Source organism: Anas acuta, chromosome 5 (assembly GCF_963932015.1).
Source record: "Anas acuta chromosome 5, bAnaAcu1.1, whole genome shotgun sequence".
Taxonomy (NCBI): domain Eukaryota; kingdom Metazoa; phylum Chordata; class Aves; order Anseriformes; family Anatidae; genus Anas; species Anas acuta.
In genome coordinates this window covers 49,750,370-49,767,883 of record NC_088983.1, presented here as the reverse complement: position 1 = coordinate 49,767,883, position 17,514 = coordinate 49,750,370, and the positions used below count along the sequence as shown (strand labels likewise).

The following is a 17,514-nucleotide window of genomic DNA, read 5'->3' as shown; positions in this document are numbered from 1 at the left end:
GCAAGTTCTTTCAACAGTTCTCTTTAAGAAAAGCTCAGAGTGAACATTTACTGTTCTAATGGTTTAATTAAGGTGAAAGATTAGCATGGCATGTAGAATGTTTTTTAGTGCTTTTTAGAAAGAACAGAGTGAGCTAGTAAAATCATTAATCTGCTTAGTGTGAATAGATGTTAAAATCAGACTGCGTAGTGCCTAGTGTTGGCAACGTGAATTATTTGTGGCAAGCTTTTTCTTCTGAATGTCACTTGGCTCTATATACAACTAAATTCTGCAAGAATCTTTTCCTTCATCTGATAAAATGCTCTGCCACGGCTGTTCAATCAGGGATTCACACTGCAAGCCAGAAAAGCACATCAGCACATTTAGAGATACGATTTTCTTTGTGGCCATCAATTGAACCAGCTATGTACACATGTAAAATTAAGCTCCTGCACTTCTAGATCAAAGCATTAACAACATTCAGAAAAGACTCTGCTCCATGACTATGCTTTTATTAACAGACAGCAACGTAGTCCAGGCCTCTGACTACCCAGGTATTCCCCCCTTCCCACAGAGCAAGTCCAAACATACTGTACATGCTGAAGAGGGGTCCCTTTATTTCCTAATTCTGCATATGAAGGACTTTTTTATATGCATGGGTGACAGAATTTGGAATCCTTATAGTTTTCATTAAAAAAAAAAAATAGGTGGAAGTTGTCTGGCTTTCTGACATTCTGCTGCCTCTAGAGAATCCAGTGAGGAAAGCAAGGTGCTTTCTCAACTCCTAGAGAAATTTGGCCACTGGAGAACAGGATGCTCAACCTCAGCATGGGGGCATCAAAAGCATCCAGCATAAAGAGAGAATGCCTTAAAATTGCCTGCCCTTGAGCAGCTGACAGCACAGTTGAGAAAAAGCCAGGAACAGAGCTGCTGTTCGCCCTTGCTTTCTTCTGCATTCAATACAGCTGAGAGCAGGTGCTGGGACAGGTCCTGAATTCCTTTTGCTACACGCTCCAGAGATGCTGACCCAGGATTTTAAGTGTCTGCATTTTGGATTTAAGAGATTAGAGATGCAGGCTGGTGTGATAATATAAATCCTTGTGAGGATCTGTTTGAAAACATGACTAAGCCCAAAGCAGTAAAGAGCCAAAACATTTTATCTGAGGTATTTCTTTTCTTGCAAAGAATCTTATGGTATCTGCACCTGATAAGGAAGAGATGCTTTGGATTCAAATGTACTAAGACTTGGAATGAGGGACTGTGGTGACCTGCTTGAAGCTCTTAACTCTTTCTTCTTGACCCATAACTCAATCCTTTCCAATCTTTTCTTAGATGATAATTCCAGCAAAGTTGCTAGCAGTTACGCCTAAGTAAAAAGTAAGCAGTTATTTGTGGGTCTACACCAAGATCTCTCCAATCTCCTCCAGAATTCTTCAGTTCTGTATGCAGATTAACTGAGTTTTCTAAAGGAATAATTGCCTTATGTTAAATGTGTTTATAAGTCCCGATTTAAGGTTTCTTCACAGGAAGTAATTTTTAACCTGTCAAGGATAATAAATATATAGAGCTGTTCTTTAATGAACACCTGGCACATGCCTGGTGAAAGATGATGTATCAAAAATAGCTATTAATTGATTTTTCAATTAAACGAAACAAAACAAGGCACTCTCCTGGAGTAGTATGATATTTCACAAGATATGCTTCTAAGTAAATGGTTATACAGAATACATTATAAATCCTGTTGACAGACACAACTTTCCATCTTCTACACAAAATAGTTCATTGCATTCTTTCTGTGCAAGTTACCATTTGACAAAAAGGCAGAAGACTTCCCCCCCCACACACCCCAAAAAAAAAGAAAGAAAAAAAAACTCTGCTCTTTTGTCTTGTGGAATGAATTCTACTATTAAGACTTAAAGGGATTGTGTCATTCTTAAGCATTTTGTCACCTTTAACACATCCTAAAAGCATTTCTTTGTATTTCTCTTATTTCTTCTAATTAGGAAAATGTTTCCGCTGAGGATGTGAGAGTACACAAATGGTGCCAAGCAACTGAATGCATGCAGAAGTGGTCAAAACAGCGAGTAATAGGAAGTGTCTGCATCTCCTTACAAGATTTTGCTGCAAGGTAGTGTTCTTTAAATTCTCCTGGCACTTAAAATGTCAATTTGTTATAACAAGTTTTTTATAATATGAAATCATTCAATTGTTCCTGAGATTTACTGGGAAAGCTTTAGGCTGCAGCTAATGAATTGCTTCTGGCCCCAAAATCACATTTTAAATTAGTTGACTGAACTAAGATATTCACACTCTTTCTGATTTTATGTTGCATTTTTACTGCAAGAAACAAAATGTTCTCTTGAGTCTGACAATACCTTCAAACCCTGCTGCTTGCTGTCACCAAGCTTTGCTGTGAAGAGGTCGATTATGTCCCTCTTCAGGCCAGTTCGATGCCTACAGACTTCTGTATTTTTGTACATGAGAAACTATGTGCAGGCATTCCCTGGACAGCTCCCTATCCCACCCTGTGCCCCTTGAGAGGGTTTGAAGTGGCTTCAGTGCCATGGCAGGGAGGTACTGTTCATGCACAGTGAAGAGCATGAAATTCTAAGCTGTGGATACCAGCACAAAGGGCAGTCCTGTCTAGCTTTACCAGTCACCTAACTGTTTTCTTTAGTTTACAAGTGAACTACAAAGTACTTTTTGCTAATTATAATCTCCCTCAGGCACAGAGCCTAAAAGTTGTCACATCAAGCATATCATTCTGTCTCAGGACCTTTGGAGAGGCATAGGAGAGGAAACAGGATTTCAGTGATGTAATTTGTTGCCACAATAGATGGTGGAAGTAAAGTCAGAGGCCTGGGTAAAACTGCACAATTAGGTCTGAGTCATGGGCAGTGTATGTGTTTATATGCATTGCACAGTCCATGGGCATTGTAGATGTGGTATTTCAAATATCCTATTCAGATTCTCTAATTAGCCATTTTCATAACAAAACTCTAATAGCCGTTTTTCCTCTTTCATATTCTCTCAAGAGTATGAACAATTATAGTGACACTATGAAAGAATGTTGCTTTTTTGCATACTTTGGTCAAAGTCATAAACCAAATCAATTATTCTAAATTGTTCTGAGCATAACTTAATTTTATTACCCACTTGTCAAGTACATCAATCAGATGTGATTTTTTTGGAACCTATTTTCCTTTCTGGTGAGTGGTTTTGCAATTACCCTTACTTTAAAGAATACATTTCTGTACTGAAGAATAGTTATATGTGTTTGGGGCTAATGCTTTTCCGTCAGCAAAGAGAAACTATCTCATTTTGGCCTGTTATTCAAATTCAACATGCAAATTCCTTGTTTTTGAGCACATTGTATATAAAAGGACACGTAGTAATTTACTGTACAAAGGGTTTGTGCTGTTATGCAAAGCTAGGCTGGATTTTTTATTTTAACACTCAGGAGGGCAGATGTTTCAAGAGTGGAAAACTACAGTGGGCATTGCATTATTTCTATATGAAACAAATACAGTTGAAATATGTCAATTGAGCAAGACATCTACATATATGAAAACCATCAATAAATCATGTTTTTCTCTCAACTATGCTAGTTACCAAAACTGTACTAATTATCCAACAGTTTGTATATCAGAAAACAAATCCATCACTACTCTTATGGGTGCATGACTTACAAAGTTTGTGTTGAGACGACACTTTTAATTCTAGGTCTTTCAGATCACCATCTAATTCAAGTCAGTGGCAGCTGTGAACTACTTCCATCTAATAAAGTTTGAGAACTGATTAATGGTTCTATTTCCTTGTTTCCCCTCTCTTAGGATTTAATAGGCAAGCTTTTACAGCCAATTGTTACAATTGGCAGAAAAGACAAGGTTTTGACTGCCATAGACTTAAGGAGTTTACTGTAAATCTGGACATATTGCCTAAAAGAAAATAGGGTATGTTAAGGAAAAATGGTGGGGTACCTCAGTTCTGGCTAAATAAAAATGACCTGCTTTTCCATGAATGTTCTCTAATTACATCTTTACAGATTAGTGTGAAAGCTGCAGTCATACAGAGTGCGAATGTGTCAGGTAAATCACACAGCTGTGTTGCTGATGATTGGAGTGAGCAAAACAGTGCTGTGCTCCTGCCATTGCTGCAGCACCTCTGGGTGCCACTTGGAAGAGGGAACATGCTGCAGCTGTGAGGAGCAGATAGTCTGGCACTTGGCATTGGCCTAACAGTTGACAGTATCTGTAATACTACACAAAGCCTCCTTTTTTCACAAGCAGTTCCAGATCTGTCTGGAGGAGCTGAGTTAGATTAGCATGCAAAAAACCCCGTGCTGCAGTTGAAAGGATGCTTTTGGTGCTGAGGCTGAATCAGCTCTGCCAGACTTGGTGAGAGTGCAGTGTGCCGAGTGCTGGGCAGCAGGCAAAGGGTGCCAGGCACCAAAACTGCTGGATGTAGAAGTTGGGGGTTTGCATTCTGTCTGATTCTCAGCAGGGTTTTGCTCTTTGTGTTTTGCTCTTCAACTCTGAGACTTTATCTCAATGTAGCTTGTGGTCTGCCTGAAGTCTAGTCAGGACTGAAAGGACTACTGAAGGACTTAATTTCCCTATAAAAGTTTGTTCATGGATATAGGAGTAGTGGAGTCTGAACCTGTTGTCAGTCTGTTCTTAATCTAGCCTAAATAAATCAGAACCAAAAGTTAATCTTAACTGCGCAGCAGGATGGAAGGTGATTTTGGTGATCTAGTGGTTGCCTAATAGTTGTGTCCAACAGTGTGCTAGCAGTATGTGATATTCCTGACAGTAACGAAGGCAAGAACTGGATTGACTTTGTTTAGGTTTTTCTACTGTACAATCAGTGCTTACCTGCCTTATTCCTGAAAATCACTCATGGATTGCATCTCTGAACTGAATGAAAAGAGCTATCAGAGAACAAGCACGCTTGGGTGAAGGCAGGGAATGGAGATTATGCTGGTGCTGCCCATGGTATTGTTGAAAAATCCTCCTGCTTCCAGTTACAAATAAACATCTCTAATATCAAGTGGTTACAGTTATAATCTATGTAGTTACAGAAGAGGCATCGGAACCAAAATGATAACCCAGGGGAAAAAATGATCCTTTTGTGTTACCAAAGGATAAATTAGGTTGTTAATCAGATACAGATACTTTTAGTTGAACAAGAAAAAATTGTCATTGTGTGCTTACTGCCCTCTGTAAAGCTTTATGTTTGCATTGGATAATGCCTCGTATCTTTCTCTGTTTGGTACATACTGGCATTCCATGTTAGATGAAATGCATCTATTTGAGCTTCCAAGGTGTCAAGTACTAAGTGAAAAATACAAGTTCCTTATCCCCACCTGTTCCTGTTGCCTTAACTTTTTTGCTAAAATCTTTTCCTCCTGTCTCTAATTCATAGACTGTAGTATAAAAGGTTCCTGCTAAATTCATCAGCTTTGAGTTATCTGTGCTCTTGGTGGTGTTTGCACAGTTCAACTTTACTGATATCCACCTTCATGTATACAGATCTAAAGGATCTGAAAGCACTTTACAGCCTACCAGCTAAATCCTAGATGATAGAAATCTTTCATCCTGGGAAAGCCCAGGATGATCCCTTCATTTGATTTGTATCCTTGCACATGACCCAGAGAGGAAGCTGCTGCTATCAGTTGGTGGGCAAGGGTGGGTGGGCATGAAATCCATGAGCTTTCTGTTCACATCCATTGTCACTTGCAGAGCTGCCTCTTCACAGCAAAAAAAAATAGTAACTGTCCTGTGAATGCAGTTAACTGCTGTCATTCTCAGAGCCTTCCTCATACATAAGCCATATGGCTCATCCACTGCATCTTGCTTTCCCCTTCCCTCCTTTCATTCCACGAAAATAAATTTTTCAACCCTTTTTGTACTAGCATGATTTTATGTCTGCTTTTTGTACTGTGGGGATACCAGGCAGAAAGGAGGTAGAAAATGCCAGGGATTTTTAAAGCCAAGAGCTGAGAGAATATCTTTCTACCAGTATATGTAATTGTCTGCACATCGCTGATGCTGAAGTTTGCACGTGGCAGTGATGGAGCATAGGTTCCACATGATACATCTCAAACCTTGGATGATACAAAACAAGTGCAAAAATATTTTACAGTAAGTAGCTATACACATGTAATGCAGGCAGAACTTGATTTTAAAGCAGCTCCAATTTAACAGGGGTAAATTAATTCCATTGTATTACATGTCCATGTACTTTGAAAAAGAAACACAATTTTACATTTACGTTGTAAATTTTATTTTGTATTTACGTGGAAGAACTTTGAAATACCGAATGTCGTCAGAGTAACAAAACAGATAAAACCTAATTTTCTATGATTTTATCTAGCAAAAGCCCCTCCTAAACAATAATTGGAGCCAGCTGGAGACAGGGGCAGTGAACCACCCCTGTCTACTCATCTGAATACGATGATATTTCTGCTGTGTTTTAATTTTCACCCCAAATCTGGGCAAGCCATTTTCCCTTTCTATCCTCCCTAAGTAGAGGGCTAAAGTTTGCTTCCAAGGAGATCTTGGAAATGAAAACACTTTCAGAGTCTGAAGTATGTGGAATTACAAGGCTAGGTTTTACTTCTCATTTTGCAAACAATGCATGCAGAAACTTTACTGAGCTAAACTGAACCTGACTAAGCTATTCATAGATGCAGTCACAAATCTGAACATGAACTTTGAGAGAGAACATCGCTGGTGCCTTGTAAAGCTGTCCAAATAAGCCATTTGATAAGTGGTAATTCTTCAGAGAACCACGAACATATATAAATGGTGCTGTGGTCTATTTACTCTTGGTATTGTGTAGTTACAGTGACGTTTCTCTTATGATTCAAGTAAGCATTGTTAAATCAGTGAATTAATAGAAAGAACAGCTGTGCTACATTGCTAACAGTTATTGACGGTCTTGCTGACAGTCATCTGTCAGGTTTTGATATTAATACCAAAAAACGAGCCTTGGAATTACATTAGTTATTGCTCCTTGGAAGTGCTCTTTTACGACTTGGTGTGCCAACAAGGCAGGGGTAGCGAGGGGGAAGGGAACAGGAGCAGCTGAACTGGAAAGCTGAGCCAAGGAGATGCTGGATTTTTGTTGGAATACATCACTGAGTCCATGGCTGCACTGGCAAACGCTGGAGTCCCAGACAATGTCAGCCTCATAAATCTCAGGCAGTCTGGAAACATGAGGTCTGAGAAGTAGGGAGATAAAAGATGGAAATTAAAGGATATTTGGGGGGGGGAGGAGGGGGAAGAAAGAGAGAAAAGATCTTTGTGGAGAGCTTTGGCTGTAATATTGCATCTTACATTGCTGTAAGATGGATCTGATTTGTTAAAGGGTGCTGCTATTAGCTCACATCAATAATCTGTAAGTTTTTAAAAAAAAAAAAAAAAGGCAAGTAGGGCTGTCTTCAAAGTTTGAGGGGCAGAGTGGAGCAGGGGTTCTGGGAACAGGATGATCCCATTCTTTAAGGCCTCTAGAGCTGAGGACCTACAGGTGAAAGCTGTGAGATGGTTACAGAATGAGGGGAGAAAGTAGCAAGTTCTAGCTGAGGAGGTAGCCAGTAAATTTGGGGTATTTTGTTTCAATAGACTATCTGGTTTGTGGTATAGGAGGAGGAAATTCCTGCAAACTCAGCATTTGCTTTCCTCCTTTGCCAGGAAGCAAGAGGCGGGGATGTGTTGCTGGGCTCTAAGCCTAATTGAGAAAGTGCTACCTACAAGGTCTATTTTCTGTTCCTTACTTCCTTGTAAATACATTTTCTCAAATGAATCATATTTCTCCTCTACTATATGACAAATCTCATTCCTCTTCATTTTACTCTCATTTTTCTCCTGGACCTAATTCAGCCCTACATCTTTGGTGTCCTGTCAATTCTATTTTTCCCAATTTAAAGAGACTTTCATAAACTTATTTTCCTGTGTGTGTGTGTGAAATCCCACTTTTAAAGCTAACTTGTTCTGCAGTGGCATGGTAAAGAAAGATGTAAGAAATTTGTTGCACTAACTGCAGTGGCCTGAAGCCTGCTAATGAGTGCTGTTAGTATAATGTAATTGGTGCCTCTCTACTGGGGAAAAATAGCTTCAGTCCTGCCCAGGAAACTTGTGCTGTATTCCACCAGTAATTTGAGTATGTTGTAGTCTAGGAACAGCAGGTATCTAAGTTGCATTATCAGCATAATGCTAGGACATTCTCCTACCCAGATTGGACCCATCTGCAGGATTTTACAGATTAAAGTCCAGCCCTGTTTAATGGAGAGAGAACTACTTATTTTCACTAGGAAATAAAAATGTGAAAATGATTGTCTAATGACTAGGATTTAAAGTGTGACATAGGCCTGATTTGTGTCTCACCAGGAGGAAGACTAGCATCAATTCACTTAGTAGCTTTTCTCCAGGCATCGACTAGAGCAAGGCTGTAACAATCAGGAGTACAGAATGAAAACTGTGGGTTTGCAGTCTAATAGTAACCCCATCAAATAATTTAAGCTGCAGAGGTGAAAGCAGTCAGGTATTATTTTTGCCTAGAGGAAATGTGTTTTGGCTTATAACCTTCAGAAGGACTGGAAAACATCAAGAAAAAAAAAAAAAAAAAAAAACGAGAAATATATTCTCTGCTTATCTTTACCTGTCTGCAGTTACTATTTCTCAAAACTGGTGTGCAATGTACATATCAGACAATAATACTTGAGTGCTGGCACAGCTAGAAAAAAATCAGATCCATGATTTATGTATGCCATCTTCTAAGACTTCATTTGCCAACCAGCCCAGAACTGAGCAACTAAGCCAGTACCTGAAAACAAATAGTCTATGAAATATCACATGTTGTTTCTGATAACCTTAGTATGACTTGGAAAGTCTCAAGAATTGAGAACTATATTATTAAATGAAAATCATCGACCTTTGACCTTGATGTAGCATTAATGGTTTCGGCCTTCATTGCCTTCTGACTGCTAGAAGAGTCTGCAGTTAAACCAATATGAACTGGTGAAAAAGTTGAGACTTCTGCCTGCTTCTGTGTAAAAGACAAAGCAACCGAGAGCACCTGCTAAAATGCAGTTTCCAGATTCACAAAGCATACCTGTTGTCAAAAGAAGAAGAGACGGAAGAAAGTTTTCTGTTTTTTAAATTATTTAATTATTTTACTAGACACTTGTTTGTTTGTTTTAATTTTCTATTCAGGGAGTCATTGAGTACTTGCATTAAGAGCAGACAGAGCATGTTTAAAGGCTTGGACTGAAACTCTTCCTGCACAAACAATAGAAAACAAATCACCTGAAAGTCACTTCTGCAATACTAACAAAAAAAAAAAAATCTCTCAGTAAAATCACAGGTACTACCTAGAAAACTGTTGTGCAGATACATCATCAAGAACTTTACTGTCTACATATGTACTGCAATTACATGCTAGGTAGACCATTCGAGTAGCATACCCCTTCTGTCCCTCTCTCCATTCCACCCCTGAAAAAAAAAAAAGTATATGTATATATAAGATCTGTTTTTACTGGAAAAGCTTATTCAGAGTCTAAGAAGTAAAATTCTACCACTGTCACTGAGGCTAAATTCAAAAGCCTGTCTATAATATTAAATCAATAATTAATATCAAACCAATATTTGACAAAATAGCTTCAGGCAGTCCAGGCTGTGGTACACATTTGTACCAAGGAAGGGCAGTGATACTTTCACTATGTGAAAACAGTGTCCTTTTGCTGATAAACATCTGTTCATAGGAGTAATTGTATAATGCAGCTTTGTCATGGAAGCATATAACTATGTAGAGATTGTGTGTGACTTAAAGCTGAGACCATCATTCACAACAATAAATGATAGTTTTTGTTGTTCACCTTAAAATATACATCTGGGTAACGTGGAATACAGAGCAAGTGAAAAGGTATTGATGTTATCTTTAAAAGCAGAACAAGTTCTTGCAAGAAATACAAAAACAGTACGGAAAGCTCAACTTGAACCTCTTCTATCTTACTTTACAAGTCCCTTGAACAAGATTTTCTTGCATGTCTTTTGTATTTTCATTCGCTAAATAGTGCACAATGCCATGACTCCACTTCTTGCAGTTCGCAGTTTAAACCACACAGAAGAGTGCAACCTGAATATGGATCATCCATGTATGTGGGACCTGAAAGAGTAATTGCTTGATTTTCAAATCCATCTTGAACACCTCAAACCTAACACCAAGACTTGAAAGATTATCCCAATCCACTACCAGTGGTCTTTGCTTTCAGCAGAGACCAGAGAAACTTTCTTTTCTCTGTATCTGCCTCACATTAATCAGCATATGCTAGGTAATGTCAGGGAAGAAGTATACCAATCAATACCAATGGGTGGATATTAGCAGTGATACTACCAATTTTCCAAATGTGTATCTCTATGTACTATTTTAATTTTAAAATGCATGTATGCAGAAGTGATAATAGGGATATAATAGTATAGATTAGTTTAATGATACAATACTCTTCCCTAAGGGGTGATATTCTTCCTCCTCACCATAGAATAAAACCAACATTTCAGTGCATGTAGCTGACCTAAATATAGACAACTATTTGTGCACATTAGTGAAATACTTGCTAAAAAGACACAGCAAGGAATCAAAATAGGGCTGTTATCCTTCAAGCTAACAACTAATGTGTGGCTTGTCAAAGTTATTTCAGTGCTTAATTCCCTTTGAGATCAAGAGACAGAAGTGAGGCTCCCATTATGTTTCCAAGTATATTCATGTGAGCAATGACAACAGAGATCTGCATAGAGCAAGTTAAAAATTGGATTGTTACAGCAGCTTTCAGGTCATGTTCTCTAAAATTAGGAAATACAGAGTAAACTGAAAAGGAAAGCCTAATGCTCTTACGTATAGAGAAATCTTTTATCCATAAGGTAGACACAGGTAGGTGTTATAGGAGAGAACAGGGGAAGATGGTTCCTGAGGGGCTTTGCTGCCTTAGCTCACCTTTGCAGCTCCTGGTAGCAGTCTGCTCTGCTCTGCCCTACTCCTCAGAGTTTCTTTCACACCTGAAGTGTTGTTTCCAGGTCTGGGCTCCTGAGCACAAGACTGATATGGATTTACTGGAGTGAATTTGACACAGGGCCACAGAAATGAGTAAAGAACTGGAGCATTTTTAATATAAAGAGATAATGAGTGGGCTGAGACTCCGGCCTGCAGAACAGAAGATTCAGCATAGGGAAATTAAATGAGGGAACAGGACTCTTAGTAATGACTGGTGACAAAAGGCACAACTTAAAAACCAGGAGGTTCCCCCTGGACACAGGGAAACACTTTTACTGTGAGTGTGGTCTAACACTGGAATAAATTGCCTAGAAAGTCTGTGGAGTCTCCATCCTTGGTGACGTTCAAAACCTGACTAGACAGGGCCCTGAGCAACCTGTTTTAGCTGACACTGCTTGAGTTGGGAGGGTTGGAGGAGATGATTTTAAGGCTCCTTCCAACCTAAAGGATTCTGTGGTTCTTGTAAATATAATTTTGTATCTATATGTACATATTCTAAAGAGAAGCATAAAGTTGTAATGTAAAGTATCACTGGTAGTGAATTGATGCAACTGAATTATTCCCTTTCACCGAAAATAAATAAATAAACCGGGACCTAAATTTCATGGGATTGCGTAAATCTTAATATGTGGTATTTTAAGAACAAAATACTCTTCAACCTGGCCTTTGCCAACCTGAAGATTCCCAGAACTTTATTTTTTCCAGAGAAAAGATCTATGTGTACTTTATCTTTCCATGGAGAGGAAGTAGGGGAAGAGCACATGTATGAGTGACATTAATCAAATCACATCCTGCATTATAGTGTGACTTGATTGTGTGCTACCAGAGGATGGAAAATCAGATAAGAACATTATAGGTGTGGGAGAGGGGTGGGCTTCCACTCGAGTGCTATAATTAGCTGAATGTGAACCTGTGAGCTTGCAACTGCTTTTAGCTCAAATTTTGCTGTTGAAAGGGCAAATAGCATAACAAGTAAAGGTTTCCTATACTGCATCTATTGGCTGAAGATGTAATACATCAAAGCAGTGCAGAGATGCAATCGTGCAGTAAGCTATTTAAAAAACTTTAATGAACCATTTAAAATAAACTCATTGCAAGGTAATTTAACACCACCACTTTTACAATTAAATATACTATTTTAGCATGCAAATGCAGCACATTAATCGCATGTCAGGATAGAAAATGAAGTGAAACTGAGGGGATTCTGATACATGAAAGTCATCTCAGTAATTTCTCATCACTTCATGGCACTCTTAAGCGGCATAATGAAAGAATGAATTGATTTAAACAACATTTTGTTGGAGCAATGGGGTTTGCGGAATTAAATTAACTTGATGGTTTGCTGTAAGAGCAGGTCTGCATGGTATTATGTTGTTCTTGAAATTAATTTCTTTTCCTCTCCAGAGTTATTTTTGTTTGGGTTTGAGGTTGATATTTTCTTTCTTATTTCCACAACATTCACTAAGGAATTCGGTGCGCATCTTTCCACATTCGTCACTTCATTAAAATGTATTTAAAAAAATGCTTACTCAGATCCTTGTTATCAGGTTCTTAAAGATAGGAATCAGCAGCAATTCTGCAAGCAGTTTTATTTCTTGAAAATAATATACAGCTCCTCTTTCTTTTTTTGTATTAAATCTCTTTTCTCTGTTATGAGATATGGTTCAGAGAAGGAAGAAGCATAATATTAACCAGAAAAATACAAATTTGGATTACACGGGTCTATCAAGAGAAAAAATGCTCTTATGTAGTTTTTTAATGAAGCAAAACATAGCACCTTTCAATATATGCAGTTTAGTCACAGTTATGGGCAATTGTGGTAAATGTTGCAGTATTTGTAAGTGTAAGCACATAGACTAGATAGGACTCCTGCATTTGTCTAGGCATAGCTTTAGCTCAGTAAAACATCAGTAGCATTTAGATGGAGAATGTGATGCTCAGAGTCCAAAGAACCAGGTCATAAACTGCGTTATTGCCAACATAGTAAACAGCTAATGAATCCTTTGATATTATAACCGAGGTCACACGCTACTCCTTGCACTCCTGTGGTGGCACAAATAGCAGATATACAAGTGAATTAAAGGAGCTTTGTTATGATCTGCCTTACCCTTGATATTGTAACTTCCAACCCATATTGTTTGGAGGAAGGGAGAGGCTGGGCAGGTTAGTTCTCAGGCTGGAAATAATTCATGTCTGCTCTAACTAGAGATTAATCTGGTGAGAAATATCAGGAATGCTTGTAAAGAGTTCATTTGTGGTGTAGCTATTTCTTGTATTGTAGAAGTAGACTAACTGAAATCATTACTTTTAATAATGATTCTTAGGTATTTGGCCTTTCACTGAGACTTGATGCTCTACTATTTCTAATGCTCCAAGAAAAGCAGCTTTAACATTTTGGATGCTCATGTATTAGTCATACTAATAGTGCCGTTTCCTTAGCTTTATATAAAGGGTTTCTTTCTACTGAGTTTCTTCAATAATCACAGAAACCTCACGAGGTTTAGCAAGGCCAACTGCAAGTTCCTGCACATGGGCTGGGGCAATCCCAAGCACAAATACAGGCTGGGCAGAGAATGGGCTGAGAGCAGCCCTGAGGAGAAGACTTGGGGGTATTGGTTCACAGAAACACTTAATGTGAGCCAGCAACAGGAGCTTGCAGCCCAGAAAGCCGTGTCCTGGACTGCATCAAAGGAAAAGCCTGTACAAGGCTCTTGTTCTCACCCTCTGCATTTCTCAGTTTGATGAGTTGGCACAACTTCTTAAGTGTCAGCTTTTGTTAGTGCGGCTATTTTGCCTTTGGATATGTCAGTTCATTGTTTTGGTCAGTATCTGGCCACCAAAGCCAGTCTTTAAACCCTGTCAGGGCTTCCAGCCCAGTATTCAGAGCTGTATTTCCTCTCCTTACCTCTACCAGAACACATCCTACAGCTCTCCTCTCATTGGGGCAGCACAGACCCATCATGCTCATCTGTGTAGCACAATTGCAGAAATAGTATGAGAGGTTTAAAACATATTTCAAGCACTACCAAGGACATCTTCCTTGTGATGAGAAGGAAATGCTAAGGGGGAAATAACAAGTTACACCCTAATGTATATTAGCTCTTAAGTATGCCAAAGCAATTAATTAAGTGTTGGACACTTAACATTTTCTACACCCTTTCTATATTCTAGAAGTATTAGGAAGAATATTCCCAAAATGCTTCCCCCATATTGATTGACTTTGCACCTCAGTAGCAAACAGCCTAGCTGCTACCTTTCTTCGTAACTTACCTTTTTAGACATTTCATGTTTCCAAGTGAGGAGAACAAAATATTTTTAGAAGACCTATGGAAGAGGCTTGATTTCCTTGCAGGGAAGCTTACTTTGTCAGGAATGATCTCTAGAATTTATCTGAGTAATCTTAGAAGCTCGTGACAAAAGATCAGATGTTAAAGCCTTCTAAATTGCAAAGCTCTGCTTCATAATATCACATTAGAAGAAAGCAAACTTGAACATTAACCACACGCCTTTTTCTTAACATACCTGCGTGGTAATGCCAGCTATTTTTAGCATCTTCTTAGTTCTTTCTGCAGCTCCACTTCAGGTATAATGTGATATATTTATAGAAATAGTGAACATTATTTATAAATAATAGCTTAATTGAGTGTCAGTGACTTGCTCCTTTTCCTGCAGATTTGATACTTACAGATTTTAGCAGGGTTTTACTGAAGCACAGGAGGCCAAGTGAGTTGCTGAACTCACACAAGGGGTCAGTGACTCTTCCCAAGATTAGAACTTGTGATATTGCTGTGTTTACACACCAGAGACAATTATGTTTGTGTTAAGATAATGAGTTACAAATTTTTCAGCCATGTTCTGGTAACAGATGTGCACTTATGGCTTTCAGTAGGCACAATATAAGTTGAATCTATGTGTTCAGGGATAGAATATGGCTTGTGATTTGTATGTATCAAATTTAATCAATAAGCTCAACGGACCAAGTTTTTTCATAGTTTTCCTCTATCGACTTTCATACAATTACACCAGAGGTAAATCTGTCTCAGTGAGAACAACTAATTCAGAATAAATATTCTAACCACCGTTCAGCAAAATGTAAAACTTATGTGTTAGTGGCAGTATAAAGGAGCAATAAAGTGATGTGCTACAGCCATGCCTTAGACCATAAAAGTCATTCCAAAGCAGTTGAATAATCAGTGGTCAACTACACTTTATATATGTACCAGAAGAAAAAGGATTCACCACCTCTCACATAACCTGTTGTGATTTTCCATTACACAGCTTTGACTGTCTCAAGAGAGGAGTTCAAATTCTCTGTAGTTTAGACGCTATCTTCTTACGTATGCATACTAACTCAGATGCAATAAAACATTTATTTTAAAGTGTGTATGTAGATACTAAAAGTGAGATTGTATTAACTGTTAATGACCATATATATTAAAATGCACTACAATTATGTATTCCACAAAAATGAAAACAAATTTCCTCACATTTTTAATGTTTAAGTAGCAGGTGTTTTTCTTTAACCCTGTTTGTGAGGTTTAAGGGATTTTGTTAGTCAATAGATGTAATAACTGAAGTGCAATAAATGAAATGCCAGTTCCACTGTTCACATCCACTGCTGCTGCTCCATTCAGGCCAGTATGGCAATAGCTGGATAAAGGGTGTGACCAGGTGTCTTTAATTGTTTTTACCATGTAGTAGTAGAGATTAGATTAGTTTTTGAAAATAATTATCACTGTATACTCAATGTCCTGCTTAAAAATACTCAAAGTCCTGCTTAAAATTTTGTCATGCCACAGTCTTTTCTTTTTCCAAATGAGGTATCCATTTTAATGAATGTTTTGCATCTGCTGTGAAGCACACACTAATCAAGTATAAGCTTTTATGCAGACAGCCTAGGACTAAACAATAGCAACAGCAAATTTTATTGACCAACACTTACCTCACACAGAGGACTAGCATGAGACTATGGCACAAGTTTTCTAAGAAATGGGATTTAAGTGGTATATGATGTGCCTCTAAATAACTCTTTTGAAAGAGATGAATTTATGCACTGTGTATCTTACCAAACAAATGTCATACCACAGTAAATCATTTTATTTGCACTAGGATCATTGGTGCTGAAACTGACCCTAGACCTAATGCTGAAGCCTTGACTATTAATCCAAGCATAAGCAAGAATTTTTCTAAATGCGAATTTCAGAATTTTTCTTCACAGAAATCAAATAGGATGTGTGGCTGTGGCAGAAGTTGCTCTCTTACAGGAATGTCCTTATTTCAAAGGATTCTCTCAAGTTCTCATATGAAGTTGTTGAGGGTGTTAAATTAAGCCTTTGGGTATTGAAGAGTACCAGCTACAATAAATACAGAGAAACCTAGGATTTTCTGTGCTGGAACAGATCAATGAGCCATTTAATTTGTTATCCTTTCTCCAGCAGTGGCCAGCACCAAACAGTGTAGAAAAAAATCTTCTTCAGAGCATGTGTTTAAAAAAGTCTGCTGTATCTTCCCTGAGAAATGTAGGGTTGCTAAACTATAGCTCAAGCTTCCTTGGAAAAATAAATGCTGTGTCGTTAAAAGTTATTACTTCCAGAGCTTTTCAACATAATCAATTGTGACAAAAATATAAGTGGAATGTATGTCAGAGCAATCTCACAACTCTATACTGATATTGAATGCATCCATAATACTGTTTCTGCTCCATCGTGATTTTAAATACCAGAGATCTGCTAATGAATATATCAGAACTATCATTCATCTGATTATTATTAAGCAGCATGGTCCATGCCAGTAACTTCAATAGCTATAAACAAAGATCTTCTCTGAAAAGACCGATATTCTTCTTGGTTAAATATGCATCAGGTTTTAGGGTTATGAGTTGGTTTGTCTGTCTTTGTTGGTTTTGTGTGTGTTTTTAATAACCCTGAGCTTTTGCTTAACTAATTAACATTAGTTATTTTTATTTGATGACTTTTTCAGCTGCCTATGGTTTGACAAGGCTTGCCTGAAACTGTAGTAAATATTCTGAGAGGCCAAAGTCTGTTGGAACTATCAAGTTCTCTACTGGAAAATTTAAATTGATTTAAAACATTAACTTCCTCCTCATTTAATCTTTCATTGCTGAGGGTTTACAAGTGATTTTACAACCTTGGGATGATTAATTTTAATGCAATTCTTTCTTTGTTCTTTGATCAACTTTCTCCATTTTCAATACCGATTTAATTGTACTTTTCTAAAATCATCTGTCATCTTTCTGTCTGAATATTCCATTCAAAGTAGTAAAACCTTGTCAAGATACTGCTGTGGCTTGGTTTATTGGAATGTGCACCTGAAAATCGTTAATGGAAGATATACTGCCTCTCAACACTTTTAACGTTGCCCCGGTTGATCATCTGCTCTCTTTTTCATCAATATATCTGCAAGCTCTGGGCATCTGTTATGACAGCACCTTCTCTTTGGGGGAAATCTTGGTAAATGCTATTATTG

The 17,514-nt window shown here is 38.1% G+C and overlaps 1 protein-coding gene across 4 annotated transcripts in view; it reads left to right on the top strand.

Annotated features, from left to right (window-relative positions):
- Window positions 1-17,514, top strand: part of RAG2 (recombination activating 2) — a 486,146-nt gene that overhangs the window by 367,933 nt on the left and 100,699 nt on the right. For 2 of the 4 annotated variants that reach the window (XR_011097263.1, XR_011097264.1), the window contains 2 exons: window positions 1,983-2,107; window positions 10,092-10,659. The gene's annotated coding sequence lies outside the window, so the exon portion shown is untranslated. Of the gene's footprint in view, window positions 1-1,982; window positions 2,108-10,091; window positions 10,660-17,514 lie in introns of those variants that run through there. The other 2 variants (XM_068684686.1, XM_068684687.1) reach the window with 1 other exon arrangement.